Source organism: Pelmatolapia mariae, linkage group LG22 (assembly GCF_036321145.2).
Source record: "Pelmatolapia mariae isolate MD_Pm_ZW linkage group LG22, Pm_UMD_F_2, whole genome shotgun sequence".
Lineage (NCBI taxonomy): Eukaryota > Metazoa > Chordata > Actinopteri > Cichliformes > Cichlidae > Pelmatolapia > Pelmatolapia mariae.
In genome coordinates, this window is record NC_086245.2 from 34,654,957 (window position 1) to 34,671,617 (window position 16,661).

A 16,661-nucleotide genomic window follows, 5' to 3' on the forward strand; every position below is an offset into this window, starting at 1 on the left:
CCGAGCAACATTTGATGATGATTTCTTTACTGCATCCAGTAACAAATGTAGTTTCATCTTGTATAAAAATGTGAGTCAAGAGTCAAGTCAAATGGCTTTATTGTGATTTCAACCACATACAGTGGGACAGTACACAGTGAGAAAAGACGGCGTAAATCAACACAGGACGACAGAAAGTGCACGTGTGCAACACCAGAAAGAACAGAACGATGTAGGCACACAACAGTGCAATAGGAAAGTGCAACAATGACAGTGGGTTGTGCAAAAAGACTGAGCATTGTGCAAAAGGTACTTGAGGTAATGAAATGTATGAAGGTACGTGTGTGTGTGTGTGTCAGTCCAGTGTCTGAGTGTTCAGGAGTCTGACGGCCTGTTTCGTAGTCTGGCCCGAAGGCGCCGGTACCTCTTGCCAGAAGGCAGCAGGGTGAAGCCTTAAATGGTTTAAGTCAAGTCAACTAATTGAGGTTAAGAGTCTGAAGAGACTGTGAAAGTAAAAGTGAAAAAAAGCTGGTTTAATATAATTACAAGAATTGCAAACTGGAGCTTTGGAGTGACGCTGACTCTTCTCATCAGTGAAAATGAGACCTTAAAAATGCTGTGCTGTAAGGCAATCTGACTATATGCTTGAAGTGATCTACAGGAATTAAGAACAAACACTACTTCACTAGAACCAAAGGCCTTGTGAAAGCTGTGGTAAGTGCCAAACCAAGTCTTTTGTACAAACCACAGTTACACTGATCACTAATCAAAACCCACATGTCACTGACTCTTAGTCTTAAAATGGTTAACAGATCATTTACAGTTGTATGAATCGTCCCTGTCAAGTTGTGATCAGACAGAATTCCGTCCAAGGTTTGAATATTCAGTCCTGCAAAAAATTCATTTAAAACTATTAAGAACGTAGTAGATGCACCTGTGGTATAAATGTGAAACCCCTCAGTAATTTTCAGACCTCTTTGACCTGGACATCAAAGTACCTGAGATGAACCTATGGTAATAATTTCAAATTTCTGCATTGTCTCGTTCTCAAATGTTCACATTCACCAGATTTTCAGAAAACTTGACCTCTGATCTTTACCTTGAGGCTGTGGTAACTGAGATTCAAACTCATCCAAAACTTTAGTAGATCCACCTGTGGTGTCGATTTCAAAATCCGATGTCACCTTGTTCTCCAGTCATTACACTCACAACTTGGGGGGTTGCCCACCCACCTGGCACGGTGAGGAGGATCCCTGCAAAAAGCAAAGGAGTGAGGAAAAACCCAAAATGTTATACAACATTTAAGTAATACAACAAGTAACTTTTAAAGTCACAAATTTATTACATCACAGTATTTTGACATTCAAGTTCAGATGACCTAATTCTCTATGATACAGCCAGGTTAACATACTTCTTTTCATCAGTGGTTTACTTTAATAGTTTTCACTGTTGTTGCTGAAAACAAGAGCATTGCTGGGGAAATTCAACCTTACTTAATGTTCTACACACACACACATGAAATAATGAATCAAGTAAATGATAGCTTATGTGAAACAAAGAAACGATTAGAAAACAGTATTCAGGTTTCTGCATAAAGTATTTGTTACATACTTGTGTGCACATGCATAACTTGCAAATGTCTGAAAGGATGTAGCTGTAGAAAGTGACGCAAAAATGACTAAAGTGGAACAGAGTCCAATATATGTGCTGTTTTTAGGCCAGCGTTGCGTATATATCCAGTAGTAGTGTATTACTAAGTAGCCCACCTCACACGAGTGCAGAATAAAGCTGGAGCAGCGTTTCCTGCCCTGTCGGCATGTACCAGGCGGGCCTACTGTACCAGCAGCCAACCGCCATCGAAAAAGAGCGAGGAGAAAAAAAACTTGGAGTTTGTAATAAGGGCGAGGCTTATTTCGCTCAGTTCCTGCTCTGCTCTCTAATTCCCCACAGCGTTCAGTCGGAGAGCTGCAATTGTGTCGTCTGTAATGTGTCTGAGCTGTTTCTTTTCAGCGTTTGTTTTCGCTTCCACGTTGAAGTTTTCAGCGTCCAGAGCAAACACTGACACAGTCGCTCACACCGTTAGCTCACCCTGCACTCAGTCCACTCCGCGCGCATAGACCTCGCCTGATTTGCACTGGCGCGGGTCATTTCAGGTTAAACCCTGGCGCTGTGTCCCGTTCACTTTAACCGACGGAGATCAACGCTGGTTCCAGTTGAGGCGGAATGCACACCCACTGGGACTCCGAGTGATATTTGGACACGGGCTTCGTCTTGCATATGCGGTATGTTTGTTTTAGAGGGTGGGGTTGGGGGTATTTTTGACAGCAGTCTTGCTATTAACAGCAGCCTCTCCAAAAACTAGCTGTGCGCCACTGTGGTAGCTAAATCGCGGTGCATCGCGCTTCCTAAGCTATTGTTCATATTAATTTTTAACATAGCCGCAAATGTGTTTATGTCCTATGAAGGGACGGCGTATAACGAACTTCATTCACAATTCGTGCAATTCAAGTGCCTTGCTAACCGCTAGATTGTTGGTTCGTGGACAAATGTGACTTGGACCTCAGCAGAACTGTCGGGTTCTGTGTAGCAGTTCGGTGCGCAGTTCTTTTTGAAACAGCAACGTTTCAAAACAAATATTTAAACATAACAGCGATCTGACCCTGCTCTCCGTGTCCACGGCGGTTTGTGTTGTCGGAGTGAGGCAGCAGGAATAAAAGAAGAATTTCGCTAAAAGTTAAAGTTTTATTCCGTTCCCGGTGTGTTTTACCGTCGCCGAATTGTACACTTGCTTGTAATAATACAGAAACTTTCATCCGCGTTTTTTCACAGTTGGCTAATGTCAACAGAAAGCGAGAGGCCGTGCAGTTGTCAGATATTTGGCTCGAGGTTCTGTCAGGAAAACAGAACAGCACGTACCCCGGAATGGCTTTGATAAAGACTTGAGGGAGTTGCTTTCGGGCCCAAGTTATCGTTTCCCTCATAGCTCAAAGTATCCCACGAGCAATAAGCATGGCTCGGTTTACTTCTGTCACTTGACTTGAATACATGTATGTCACCTAGATTTCCGCCTTAACCTTTGCTTTCGGTTTAACAACAGGAACTTTCACTCAAGTGTTCAGCTAACATCTGGCGTGTAAAACAAGCAGACCCTTCCACAGTGCATTAGCGACTTTAGTGTTTGGGATTACATAGAGTCGGCGGCGCTGGATGATTGGCTCTAGTGGAAAGAGTCGTTCCCAAGTGTTAAGCTATTTACAAACAAGCGTCACCTGTCCTATGTGCCTTGCCGTAGTGCGATATTCGTTTAACAAGCTGTAGTGATACCTTCACGGACTGTTGGGGGGGGGGGGTGTGCTAACTCGTGCAAGGCTGAGCGAGAGAGCTGATTGTGGGAATTTGTGTTCGTTTGTTTTTGTTTCGTTTTTGCCTTGATGCTGGGATGAGAGGCTTTATGGCTGCACAGCACTTAGTATATGACTGCTGCTGTTGTTCCAAGTAAACAGTTACATCATTAATTCAAGTAAAAACGTTGCCCTCTGTGCCAAAACATCGAAAGATCATTTCAATTATAGAATTCAGAATTAACAGACATTTTCAAGCACGATACGTTTTATTTCAAAAAGGGAGAAAGTAAAGGAAACAGTGGTTTTGAATGAATGGTATTTAAGGTCATTCTGTCTTTGCGACTTTTTGCAAGAGCGTGTGAGGGCAGTATTGACTTGTGATATCAGTATATCCAATCTGCACTGTATGTAGTTTGCAGCAGAACCAGCTACAGCAAATAGACGTAATGTGTTGGTTGGTTGTTGTTAAGCATTTGTTGTGTGCGTTGAAACCTGTTTGAATGTATTTAAGGTGGAGCCTTGACAGTCGTCAGTTTTGTCCCCTAATAAAGAAAAGCTGAGGCGTAATATGGCGCGCCGCAAAGTAGGTTTCTGACAAGTCCGTTAAGAAAATTCTGAGAGATCAAAGGTATTGTGCAGATTTCATTTCTAAGAAGCTTCTATCAGCTGTTCCATTATTCACAAGGGGTCGTGGCAGCAAATAGCTCTGCATATTTGATTTGGCAGATAATTATACCAGATGCCCTTCCTGATGCAATGCCAGGGACCTTTTGCATGTTAGACAACTGTGTAAACCGTTACACTATTTTGCTACTGTGCTTAGTGACTGTGTACATTCCTATTTGTAGAGTCTACATGTTTCTGGGTCACACTCGTGTTTATCAACCAGGGTAAGAATCCAGTTGAATTCAGAAGGTGGAATTTCAGAGTTCCCAGTATGAATAGGGTTTCTTACTTGGAAAGTCAGAGCAGCACTACCAACAATCCAAGATGGCGGCAATGAACATAAACAGTAATAAAACTGAAACTTTGAAACTGTCATGCCACTTTTTCCATTTGTGACTCACTAAATAGGCACTGACCAGGCTCTATCATGAATGTACTGCAGCAGTCCAAAAGCCCCAAATACAAGTCTTATGCTGTGATGCTTGACGGCTCTACCTTACTAAGAAGCTTTCTTTTGAATGCACAAACTCGGGACTGAAAACACTTCCAAGTTCCGACATCCAATTTCCGAGGTAACTGTGACGCAGTCTCTTGTTTGTCCATTATTTGAAGTGATGATATAACAATGAGCAATAACATTACTCACCTACTATTTTTTGTTTTATTGCACCTTTTATATTTTACATTTATATTTATTATTGTATTTTTGCACCAAGGGAGTGGCACTCCAATTTCGTTGTACCCTGTACAATGACAATAAAGGCTATTCTATTCTATTCTATTACAGACCAGCCAACAATGCCCCTGTGATGAGTTCACACAGCAAGACTGCGTGAACTTATCTGTGTACGCAGTTAATGGGCATGCTAATGCAAACAAGGCACATTTGAACCACAAATACTATTTGAATTTAATGGGAGCGATTTGACTTTTTTACTACCGAAGACCTCAAACTGCTCCCAGATGACTGCGCGTAGTTGTGGCAGACCGGCTAGCTTTACCTGACAGTTTGCACTCGACCTCATTTACTAATTATTATTTAAAGAAGTTCCACACAGGGCTTATTGAAGCTGTAGTCGCCTCTGGTTTTATACTTTTACTCTTTTCATGTTTGTACAGTGCCAATAAATCTAATCAGTGCTTGAAGTTGGTAGTGCATTCTTTTATTTGTGTTGTTTGCAAACAGCATTGCTAGGTGCCACTTTCCATTGCCACTAGATCATCGCATCTCACCAGGCGCCGGTAAGAATGAGAGGAAAATGGACGTTTTAGAGCAGCGGTCCCCAACCCCCGGGCCACGGACCGGTACCGGTCTGTGAGTCGTTTGGTACCGGGCCGTGAGAGTTGAGGTTCGGGTGTGAAATTGATGGTTTTCAGGGTTTTTATCGTTAACTCGGTTTCCCTGGGTCTTTCCCGTGTTGTAGTTGTGTGTCTTATTTTGAAAGAAATGCGTTACCATAGTGACCAGAGAGCATTGAGGGGCAGAGAGGAGGATGTTACTCTCAATGTTGTTGGTGCATTTCAGGAGGACGCTGCTAATAAAGTTACACAGTTACACACTGAATTCACGTTTATTGTTATATTTACAAAATACCACAGTTTTTGTCGTATCTTTTATTTTGTTGTATTTATCCGCCACACCTTAAAGGCCGGTCCGTGAAAATACTGTCTGACATTAAACCGTCTGTGGAGCAACACAGGTTGGGCACCGCTGCTGTAGACAAAAAACGGACTGTTTGGTTAATTGAAACCCGTTCTCATCCTAGTGTGCAGCTAAAACGCACATTTCTCTTGTTTCATCTGCCGTGGCTTATGTTGAATTTATTGAGTGTGGTGTGTGCGAAGTCTTTGGATACTTTCAGTATCTTAGTAACTCTTTTTTTTCTTTGGCCTGATTGTTTTTCATGTCTAGAAGCCTTATTAAAATTTGTGTGCACATTCTTTTAATAACCATGCTGTGGTAGTCGTAATCATCATTTTTGCTTACAGAATGAGAAGTTTGGTTTGCTTGAACAAAGTAGTCTGGGTTGGAGTGAAATTCAGAGTTCATGGAAATGCTCTAAATGTAAATTTTGTTGACTGATTTGAAGTGTATAAATTCCAGTTGTCTTTCTAAGAACTATACCTGACAGCATATACCAAGAAATTCTATTTTCTTTAATGCAAAATCTAATTTTCATTGTAAAATAAATTATTAAATGTATCCCAGATTGCTCTAATTTAAAGCATCTTCTCTCATTGAAACGGCAGATAATAAAGTCACCTGCTTCTGGGAGGAGGGTTAAATTGTTAACTGAAAATGAGTCGCTGTGTAGCCAACTTCACCATTTTACTTTACCAAACAAGTACTTTGGGTTATTTTGTGTCTTTGCTCATAATGAGGAAATCCCATGCTTAGGACATGTTAGCGTTTGTGTGTGTGTGTGTGTGTGTGTGTGTGTGTGTGTGTGTGTGTGTGTGTGTGTGTGTGTGTGTGTGTGTGTGTGGCTACTTGCTTGTGCCACTGTGCATGTGTTGTGCATGGATGAAACAGACTGGCTTATAAATAGTCATATGGGAGGCTGAGCGGCGATCACCGGTCCAGGAACGGTGAAATCAGCTGATTCTGGTCCCTGGCGGTCTGATTGGTTCATCTCCAGAGTCTCCAGTGTCCCTGCATTAAATGCTTAGGATGACCTTCACCAGGCTGCCCTTACTCAGATGATGTAATGGAGGCGTTCACTGTCTCATTCAAAGTTTCAGTTGGCCATTATAATGAGAAGCATTCAGCTGTGATTTAAGAGACCTTATAACTACGCTGAGATACCCGTGCTGTGCACCTGCTCCTCTTCTGTTCTGAGTGCTGTTGTCTTTGCAAGTCAGAGTGTGTGTTTACATGCAAGTGCATGCAGACTTGGTTGAAGCTGTGCAATCCTCATTATGGTTCTTATGTGATAACCTTGTTGCATTCCAACAGATATGAATTTATCAGTTTTTTAAAGAGAAAATGCGATTCTGTGGTAGCAGAAACGTTTTGGATCAGCCTGTATTTATTGACAGCTGAAAAGATATTAAGTGCAATTGTTGGCCTGATATCCTAAGCCAAGAGTTTAAGATATTAGTTTGTTTTTGTGGTGAGCTAGGTGTTGGAAGATGTAATGGCACAGAGAGCCGGATGTCAGGGCTTCATCACAGCCTAAAATCAATACTCCAGTCCCTGAATTAGTCCAGGAATCAATCATAGAGTATTGTACTGAGAAGAACTGAACTGCACCTAATCATGGCCTACTACAATAACTGACTTACAAGATCACTACAAAAGAGATCCTCTCATAGCACAGTGCATTACACTCACTTTTTAGATGAGTATAAACACAGTCTGGAAGCTTAAAGCTGACAGAAGGCCAAGTCTAAGTTAAAAACAGTAATAGTAGTGCAGTGGTACCTTCATCTACGCTGGATGGGGCTGAGTGATGTGGAAAATTATTCTCTAATCTTTTTTTCCCACATCAGTTGATATTGAGATAAAACAAATCAGTGTTTCTGTTAAGTTTATCTTTAGATTTTCACTTGGGAGTAAAAACCTTTAATTGTTGTTGTTAAGGGGACATTTTGACCCGTTGGCATTTTAAAAATGGTAAAACTGTTAAAATAAAACCCATCTTTTGCTAAAATGGGCTTTAAATTCATATTTTGTTAATTTAGTTTTTGGTGTGTGGGCTGAAAAAACAAACAAACAAACAAACATTTTTACTTAGAACAGCTAACCACGTCATTATGATCCAATAAAAATAAATGTCAAACTGCTGCTACCACTGGGTTACTTACCAACATGATTGTTTGCACACATTTTGATATTAAGCTAGCTAGATGTGATTGATAAATATACTGGACTTCTTCAGCTAGCTGTTTATTTATGATTTTGAAGACTGAAGGCTCACCATAGGGTTTTATTTCCTCTTAAGGAAGTCGTGATTTAAACTCTTAAATTAATGATTGTGTCATCATGAGGCCTAATGTGCCCTCTTCCGTCCTAAAATAATTTATTGCAGTTACCTTCATTTGTCTTGCAATTTTCAATATTCAGTAATGGGCACGAGTTAATGTTGTCCGTCCCGTTCAGCACTGGGACTTGTAAGGAGAGATTGGCTGGTTATTCGATCTAATAGACAAAGCTTTGTCTGGCTGTAATCAACTTCTCATGCATTTTGCAGGTGTTAGATTGGTGACACATCAACTGGGAGCTCAGGGATCCAAATGTCCACAGTGAGGCAGGTTTGATGGCACTTCCCTTGGTCAGTGAGGGAGGATTACAGCTGATGAAATCCTGGTTGTAGGCTGAATTTGTGCAACATGTCAGACTGAACGATGGCTCTAATCGTTGCATTATGGCTTTCATAGTTGCATAGCCACACCATGTGTGCAGTGACAGTAGGAATATGTCGGTCTCTGCTACATCAGTTTTCACTATTGTTATTTGATCCTGTGATGTTTGGTTATAACAGGATTTTGGACAGGCTACTGGTAGCCACTTTTAAAATGAGCCAGCTGCCTGCTGTCTGTTTATTACTGAACACAGTGATGTTCATAGAGGCAGCTGTTGTTATGGAGTTTCCTGTTTGGCTCTGGTAAGAGCTCGACCGTAGTGCAACAGAACCTTGCTTAGGCCCAGTACTTCAGGCAGCTGGGCCGTGGTATGCTGTGACTACATGGGGGGAAAACATAAAGTGTATCGATATACATCACTTATAGGAATGGGAGTGGAGTGGTCCAGGTCCTTGGGATTGTTAGTCTGCCTCCATGTCCGTCCTGCCTATCAGGTCTTGCACTCGTGCTACAATCAGCTGATTTCAGTTGCCGTGTCAGAGGAGGGAAATTGCGATACAGGCTAAAGCATGGATTATTTTTATTGCACAAAAGGACACGATAAATGGTAAATGTCCTGCATCCAGGACAGAAACAACTGCACTGTGCTGCTAACACAACTTTGGTTCTCTGCACGCATCTGCACAGACAGCATGCTAACGCTAAGCTAGCCAAGAACCCAGAGTGAAACCTGAGTGAATGCTGAACACGAGCAGCAGACCCTGAACGTCAACAGGTAACAAACAGATGAGCAGTCAGGCTGCAGCCTCCCCTTCTACCTGTTCAGGTTCCTAAAGCAGAATCACTGTGTCCATCACCTTTTTGTGCTGCTTTTCAGTTTCACGTTGTGCGGTCAGCTTTGGATTCACTAAGATCTTAGAGACGTGTGTGTCCTCATTAGGGTGTGTGAGGGTGTAGCCTCATATTGTTAAATTATGAGTGTGTTTCACAGAGTAACATGAAAGTAACCTTACAAGTAGTGTAATGAATTACTTTTCCCTGGGAGTGATTACGTAATGTACTGCATTACTTTTAAGAAAAGTGTTCTGTGTAATACGTGTAATCATGACAAATAGAAAGGAGCATACCTCCACAAACATGCACCGCATCAGATTCATTTGCATGAATGGAATTTCTTCATTGCTGCTTAGTGATGAGGGGGACTCTCAAAACGGAGCCAATGAGAATCAATAATTCATATAAATCAAATGATTGGAAAGCTTGAAAGTTCATTTTCACTCCAAAGTGAAGGTATAACTCATTTGATTTAAATATGATTTATTTTCTGTAAAAAGTTAAACAATGTACAGATAAATGTACTATGGAACATCATACCACAGTATTTTAAATATAAAAAATAGAAATTGAATAAAATAAATGTTAAAATAAATAAATTCTGACCAAAAACAAACAAAATGGAGAACTAAATTCTTTGGTCACTTCCAAATAAGTAATGTAGATATTAGTACATAATACTATAGCATTTCTATATAATCAATGAACTTTTAGACGTAAACAAAGAGGAGCATAAAGAAAACTGACGACTGTGTCAGGATAAATAAATAAATGATAAATAAAAAGGCGGCGCTGTCTCAGTGAGGTGGGCTGTGAGGCTTGCAGCTGTTATCCACTCTGTGCTAAGGCACAAACTGTACCTGGATCTGTGAACTCTGTGCAGGTCACGTGTGTGTGTGTGGCGTTGCCTTTGTGAAAAAATGCTTTGAACATGGCTGCAGAGTACACTATTCTGCTTCTTTGTCTGATTTTAAATAGAAAATAATCCTAATGTAAGTCAGTTCTTATCCCGATAATTACATATTTATCAATGTAGTGCATTTTCTGTAACTTCTTCTTTTTTTACATTTCAATTAAACCATCAAAAATGTCATAAATATGGTCCTTATTTGGCGTTATGTCGCACATGCACAGGAGCTGAGCGATCAGGGAGAGACGAGCTGTCATTACTGCGTCCGTGCGGTGGGCAGGAAACCAGCCCGTCTGTCTCTGGACACCGCTGTTTGTCTGTGTGTTGTTGCTGTGTACTGGGCCACGTTGTGGATTTCCTCCAATACTTTGGCCTGACACTTGTGATATACACTTGTGTGAAGTGTTTTCAGCTGAGCGTTGTGTACCTGGAGTCGAATGCTTTGACCAGTGCACAGAACCCCATAGTTATCAAAATAAGTTGTAAGTCTTTATTTTATGGTGCGCTGCGTCTGTCACAATGTGGCTGGAATGAGTTCTGTCGACTTTATTTCGACAGTCTCTCATATTTCTATAGAGGAAAAGTTATTTTGAAATGATTGCCATTTCATTGGCCTGTCCTACTAACTCACAACTCACTAACTGGCCTTGAGGAGTCAGATGAGCTTGAGCATAGTAGAGATGATCATGTGTGGTAAATCAGTCCTACCTAACCTCCCTGTGGTCCCACGTTGTTGCTGACACAGCCCTTAACCTGCTGTGTTGTGTTTTTTAAAAAGGCCTTGGGATCTCAGTTCCCATCCACATGAATGCAGCATTCCTACAGTTGTACTCGTCATGAGCTGATGCCGTAAATGTTCTTCAGGATAAACACGTTCACTAAGTTTTCATGTGTCTGAGAGAAGCTGGGAAAATATGAATGCCTCAGTTCAGCAATGAACTTAGTGAGCAGCAGTAAGAGGCACGGTGACGTCTGAGCCCTTAGGTTTTTTCTCTCACTATTGGCTGCCCTTACTTATTGCCCTAAGTAGATGTGGGGTCTTGTTGAAGCTGAAGGCAAGACCTGCAAGCAGTACTCAAACATGCAGTATTTTGTAGGTTGTAAACCCTTTAAACTAGTGGCAGCTAGTTTTCTCGTTAAAACACTTGAAAGTATGCGTCAGGATGCAAAGTGAAACAAACCTGATAAACTGTTTTATGTTTGTGTGCTAGAGTTTCACACAGTTTCACTGGATGACTGAGTGAGTGGTTAATTAAGTGGCTGTACAAACCAAACAGGTGAGCTGAAAAAGACAAAGCTCAGTAACAGCCTTTCTACAAGTTTGAACATGATGCTCTTTTTATTGTACCTGATACTTCATACATCCCACAGACCACATCTGTCTGTGTTCTGATCAAAGCATTTATCCAGCTGATGGCTCAGATATGTCGTGTTTCATCACACTGGCTCTTTCTTTCAAATGCAAACCTCTGCTGTTCTTGACCGTAGTTAAAGCTCAGCTTTACGCTTCAGGGATGTACGATTGGGAAATCTTATCTTCAAAAGACAGCTGAAGTCTCATCCCTGTGAACCCAACACGGGGTTCTATGAACTTGTTATGGATTTCATTATTTCATGGCAGAACTGTTGTATTTTGATTGTTGTTCCTAACGTTTTCTCCCTGCTGCAACATCTTTGGCAGTTAGTAAAAGTCTGACTAATGCAACAGTTTGTGTCCAAAATGCTACGATTATGTGTTCTTTTATGGAATTCAAATAGTGGTGTTGCCACTCTGCTCAGGAATGCTTGGACACAGCTGGAGCGTGCTGCAGCAGCTGTTTAGAAGATCAAATCCCTCAGTTTTTGCAGAGATAAACACAAACCTTTGTGTTGCATTGGTCATTATCAGGGCATCAAGTAAACAAAATGTTTACCCTTTGGAATATGGAATCTCACATAACATAGCAAAGTTTCAATGTAGTGCGTGAATAGGCAGGGTGATTTCAGGCACAGCTAGTGTCTGTTTGGATACATGACATCAGTCCAGCAAACCTATCAGTGTTGCACATCTGTAACGAGCTCTTTGTGTCACCTGCAGGTTTTCCAACAGTTAACTAAAGCTAACACTTATGCTAAGCAATATTTGGCTGCTTTTCTTTCAGTACTTACTGCAAACCATGCTCAGCTGGATCCAAGCCTGAACTCTGATTGTTAAGTTAAAATGCTCCAACTAAACTTCTTTTCATAATACGGATCACTGCAAAAGTCTGCTTGCTTTGTACTTGAACAGTATGTTCTCAGATGTAGACGGGTAGAAATCCTGCCTGTTCTTTTTTTGCCGATGGTGTGCAAAGCTGTCAGCTGAGCGATCAGCAAAGATCTCGTCTGTTCATTTGGGTGCTGCAGCTTCACTGGGACAAATTCTGTTTTGTTTCTGTGATTTTCTTTTCTTGCTTGATAATTGCAAGAAACAGTACATTTCGTTTTCTTTACACTCTTTCTTATTACTACATAAGTCCATATGTGTTATTTAATCTGAGCCTGACATATACTTCCCCTTCAGTGCTTCCCATGGAAGGATTTCTACACTTTGGGGGGGTAATTGGACGGTTCCTGTCTGCTGTGTTAACAAATAATGGGGGACTTAATTGAAATTAACCCAGAGGTTGTTGGTTTGAGTCCCTGTTCAGTTTAACATCAAAGGCTGAGTGATTTGATTAATGAACGGCTATTATCATTATTATTATTATTATTATTATTAGTATAACACACACAAGGACTTTGTTATGTAAAATCATAATATGATTGTGCACAAAGTCAGATTGGTGTTGTTACATTTTTTTAAATGAATTTTCAATGAATTCCCTGACAGTCACATTAGCCGTCTGCTGTCATTAACATAGCAGACTGCAGTTATGTAAAAGATGACAGATAGCAGATGGAATATTGAGCTGTGGCATGCTGAGGCTGTGCAGAGCAGCGAGGGAACCACAGCTGGACTGAGGAGAGTCCAGAGTGTGGAGAACCAACCTGAGCAAATAGAAATACAGAGCAGCCCGGTCAGATGTGCTTCAGGCCTGAGGAGCAGAGGGGGGCAGGTGGAGCAGCGTGAGGCTGCAGGCATGTAATAATCGTCACCCAGCAACTACTACGCTTACATTGATTTGTTAAAATGTGCTTTTTATATTGTTGTAGCCAGTTTTAGGTCAGTTTTAGCACTCAGTCAGTTTAGTCGTTCAGACACACGTTAGCGTTATGCTAATGCTGTCCTTCTGCAATAATAACATAATGAGTTGATGGAGATGTACATCAGATGCACACGTGTGTGTGCCTTCCTGCAAGATGAAATTGTGAATCCTACGAGCATGAACATAATGAGACTGCTGTAATTTTGTGGGATTTTCCCGCATTACAATTGCTACATTTGCAGGATTTGATTACATAATATTGGCAATGTAAGTCTCGCCCTGTACACCGTCTCGTTGTCTATAGAAAGTATTTGGTTGGCACTACTATAGTGTGTGAAACTGTCATAGTGATGAGGAGGAATAAGTCTTGACAAACTGTGCTGGGTGGTGTGATCTGTGCCTGGCTGTACATACTGTACTCTGCAGCTGTCAAAAACAGCTGCTCACATACAGACACAACTGTCCAACCTGTTAAGTCATGAAAACATGCGGCCTCGTGTTGTCTCGGCTATCAAGTGTAGCAAGTTAATTGAATTTTAACGGTGAAATGTGTCCTTTACACGTTATTTTTCAAGAAAAACAATGAGTGACAAAGAAAATAAAATGTCTTAGTTAGATATTACACTGCCACAGTTGACCTCTGCAACGATGCCACACGTTATCAAACGATCACTGCTGCGAGTGAGAAGAACGTCAGTATCATTTGTGCCCACATGTGCTCTGTGCTTAGAAATAATGTGCATTTGGCTGAGTGTGCTCATTAAAAAAACAATGTTAAGAGGTCTGGTACTCCGTGTACACTTGGGATTATGCTTAGAGCACACACCTTGGCATTGCAAATTATAAGCTGTGAAAAACGTGGTGTTAAAATTGGCTTTAAGTGGCCTTTGTCTGTGAAGTCACTATTAAAGGAGTTGCTATGGTTAACATTAAGCCAACAGCATTAATATTTGCAGCCTACTTTTCAGTATTATCAGTCGTACCTGTCAGTCATTACTAGTTCATAAACCATGTTAATGTAACCGGTAACTAGGTTGTTTGTTCTAAAAAGTATTCTGTTGCTTTGAAAGTCCCAGACTGAGGCTGAGAAGTCCACCAACAACTAGACTGAAGGCTGGCAGATGTAGTGTCATGTCAACACAAGCACAGCACTGCCTGAGACAACCAGAAGTACTCCTTTGTTTTTGCACTAAGAGAATCTCAAAAAGTTACATTACTGTAGTTTTTGCACTACGTTAGCTTAGATAGTGTCATCTGTGTGTAAAATATGCCTGATTAGTTTTGTCTTTTTGGTTCAACAAGCATTAAAGATGTACAGATTGTATCGTTGTCCTGATCCTATCCACTGCTCTATGTTTTACACAACCACAGCACTGTAGTGAGGCATAACAAAAGCAGTGCTGTCTGTGTGTCTCTGACTCCTCTTTGACACACAACGTCAGGTTTTGGCAACTCCCTGTAAACCTGCCTACAGGCTGAGACGGTAATCACTTGTTCTCTTAATACCTGCAGGCAGGGGTGTGTCTCAGAGGGGCCTCGTTCAAACTCATTGTGAGCTGTTGTAATAGAATTATAATTATTCTTGGGCTGCAATGGTTCATTGAGTGACTTGATGCTTCATATGATGCATGAGTCTGTAGAGCTCATCACGTAAGTTGCATGCGTTTCACCCACATTTGCACCTAGACATGCAGTTGAAAAGTATCCAGGAGCAAACCTTTGAATAAAGCGTATGACCTTAAGCCTAAGCAGCTCCGCGTTTTCTCAACCGAATATCTGATAGCACAGCAGCAGCTGTGAAGATGCTGTCGTAGTTTAACGTGGAGTTATCTAAAACTGCAAAAAGCAAAATGCCCAGCCGTTACCAAGACGATGAGCTCGAGTGGTGTGAAAGGAAACTTTTTTTGTTCTCTTTTGCAACTATAATCAGCATTGAGGTCTTTACTGAGAAAAGCTGCCAGGAGTCCCTAATCAAAGCGCCTGGATAACAAGCTCCAGCGTGAAGGAAAGCTGCTCCCATCTGCTGCCATTTGTTTTCAAATCATCCAGGAGACACAAAAGATTCACACAAAAATTCTTTTTTGCTTCTTTTAATATAGGAAAGGATTCCAGACTAAAGGCTGGATATTAGGTATACCTCACTGCGCTATTTTTCAAGTTCAGAAAATATTTTCTTCAAAATAAAAACGATGTTTTTTGGCACATAAACACAGTGAAAGGATTTAATTCTGTAACTTTTATAAAGCATGTTTGTCTGAAACAGGTCTGTCCTGTAAATGAGACATTGAGTCAGTGAGACTACTTGTATAAATAAAGGTTAAATTAAAAAAACTGTATATAACATGTATGAAAACTATGAAAACATTGCTGCCAATGAACAAAAACCAATGAACAGTTTATTTCGCTTTTGAATGTTTAGTATTGCTCATTAATAAGACAAAAGTATTATCAGATTAGTCGGTGTCATAATTGATATAATACTCAGTTACTAAAGTTATTAATAGCTACGGGCCTATTTTGAACTAAAAGAACAGCAGTAAGTATTGATGAGCAGTGTCAATGTGAGTATTAATAATATTGTATCAGTCTATGAGTTTAACATTAGCCTCATCAGGACAGAATAACAGGCAGAAACCACTAAACCTTTGGCAACGTCCTATTTTTTTATAGACACGCAGCTCAAACTTCAGGGCGTGACTGCTACTTTACCCTAGTTTGGATCATATTTCCTTTTTTGTGCATTTATATTACTCCTGGTAAACTGATGCTTTGGTGCTCAAGATTGAGTATCCAGAGGAGTCTTTCCATTATTAGTGTCCAAACTTTGCAGGTCACAGGCAGACTGAGTTCTTGAACCAGTTAAGTTGCATTAAATACACAAAAGTAGAAACATCGTTATTGCATTTAAAGATGTGCAGAACAAGTCAGCTAGATTTCAGACGTTGGTGCCCTTGGTAGTCAGTCACCAGGAACATCCCTAATCGCATTACATTTTGAATCTGTAGAACTACATTGGTTTGTATTTTTAGCAGATATTTCAGTAATACTATACGTTTTAATACTTCAAAAATCCTTAACACATCAGCTTACCCAAAGGTATTATATAAAGGGTTAAATTATTCATTTACCAACCTGGAAACGTGGAGTAATAATCAGCTGGACGATGATGGAGACTGTTCAACAAAATAAAAGGAGCACTTTGAAAAAGAACACATCACATGTCAGTGGGGAAAAAGTAATGCTGGATATTGGTGCTGGTACAGCCGGGATCATTTTCTGTCGTTTGATGGCGTTATAAATTACTAACAAACAGACACGCTTTGTGTGGCCCCCGCGTGCTTGTGTGTTGTGGGGTTGGGGCGTGCTCCTGATGAGATGACGGACGGTGTCCTGGGGGACGGCCTCCCACGTTTGAGCCAGGGAGCATGACGTTCTCTCCGGCTTTTCCAGACCCTT

At 40.9% G+C, this 16,661-nt stretch overlaps 1 protein-coding gene across 2 annotated transcripts in view; it reads left to right on the plus strand.

Annotated features, from left to right (window-relative positions):
- The first annotated feature begins 1,891 nt into the window (after nucleotides 1–1,891).
- The window catches only part of thrb (thyroid hormone receptor beta), a 103,979-nt gene continuing 89,209 nt past the window's right edge, over nucleotides 1,892–16,661 (plus strand). For both annotated transcript variants that reach the window (XM_065471474.1, XM_065471475.1), the window contains exon 1: nucleotides 1,892–2,261. The gene's annotated coding sequence lies outside the window, so the exon portion shown is untranslated. The remainder of the gene's footprint in view (nucleotides 2,262–16,661) is intronic.